This window comes from Etheostoma cragini, unplaced genomic scaffold, assembly GCF_013103735.1.
Source record: "Etheostoma cragini isolate CJK2018 unplaced genomic scaffold, CSU_Ecrag_1.0 ScbMSFa_4383, whole genome shotgun sequence".
In the NCBI taxonomy this organism is placed as follows: domain Eukaryota; kingdom Metazoa; phylum Chordata; class Actinopteri; order Perciformes; family Percidae; genus Etheostoma; species Etheostoma cragini.
The window spans coordinates 1-1,354 of NW_023268750.1; the positions used below are offsets into that span (position 1 = coordinate 1).

Sequence of the window (1,354 nt, forward strand, 5' to 3'; positions counted from 1 at the left end):
ATGTAAATAATCACTACTTTTAGCGTGTATAGAGCAGCATATCTCCACCAGACTCCATGTAAATAATCACTACTATATATGTAATTTATAAAGGTTTCTAGTGTCAGTTTGTTGTTAAACTCTACCCACTTGGGCTTCATCCACTTCAACCATTTGGTGACGTGGTTGGGGCAGATGGCGTTCTCCAGCGTGGCCATGACGTCAGGTAACATCAGCAGCATGGAGTAGGAGCTGTTGAAGGGCAGCTGGAGGACCGTGGTGTTCAGCACGTGGTCGTGATAGGTGTGAAAAAGTTCCTCCATGTTCATCATGGCGGTTCGAACCTGGATGATGACAGTTTAACATGAAGACACACAGAGTCCTCAACCCTCCTGGTGTCCTCGGGTCAAATCTGACGCTTTAACAAATGTCTATATCTGAAATATGAGTTTGTTTTTAACCAAATTATCATAAAAACAGATTCCTTCCAACGCTCTTTCATTCCTCTGATCTTAACTATTGGTCCAAATAAGTCATAATTTATGCTTTTTTAACTCTAATATTAGGTATAATTCTATATAAATGAGGGTTATTGACCATGAATTCCAAAAAGTATAAAACAAGTAAAGTGTTGGAGGTGGAAACTAAAAAAAAAGTCTGAAAAAGGGACGAAAATGTTGTTGTTTTTTGTCAGTTTTTGACCCGGGAGACACCACCAGGGTTAGACAGAAGCTACTTTTCATCGCCAAATCCTGTTTTCTGAGTTAAGAGAGAGAACTGTGAACCTTTGTGTTCTCGTCCACGTGGAAGTCGTCCTGCTCGGTGAGCCGGGGGTCAAACGGAGTCGCCCACTTTCCTGTCAACACAAACAATACACAACCTTAAAAACCACAAAACGTCAAATCATGTTAATATTTCATCAAAACTCCCCATAAGGAGGGGAGACTCCTTAAAGCTGCATTATATACAGTGTGTTAGATAAGCTGGAACAGGGGGGTTAGGGTCTGGTATTGAACAGGTGGGTTTAGTCTGGTTTTGAACAGGGGGGTTTAGTCTGGTTTTGAACAGGTGGGTTTAGGTTCTGGTTTTGAACAGGTGGGTTAGGGTTTGGTATTGAACAGGTGGGTTAGGGTCTGGTATTGAACAGGTGGGTTGAGGGTCTGGTTTTTAACAGGGGGTTTAGGGTCTGGTATTGAACAAGTGGGTTTGATTCTGGTTTTGAACAGGTGGGGTTTAGTCTGGTTTTGAACAGGTGGGTTTAGGTTCTGGTTTTGAACAGGTGGGTTAGGGTCTGGTATTGAACAGGTGGGTTTAGGGTCTGGTATTGAACAGGTGGGTTTAGGGTCTGGTTTTGAACAGGTGGGTTTGAGTCTGG

At 42.7% G+C, this 1,354-nt stretch overlaps 1 long non-coding RNA gene across 1 annotated transcript; it reads right to left on the minus strand.

The window, feature by feature from the left end:
• Nucleotides 1-157: 157 nt before the first annotated feature.
• Nucleotides 158-916, minus strand: LOC117941120. Its single transcript, XR_004655861.1, has 2 exons — nt 765-916; nt 158-323 (listed from the first exon to the last, which is right to left on the minus strand). It is a non-coding gene; the product is annotated as an uncharacterized LOC117941120 (long non-coding RNA).
• Between the last annotated feature and the right edge of the window lie 438 nt (nt 917-1,354).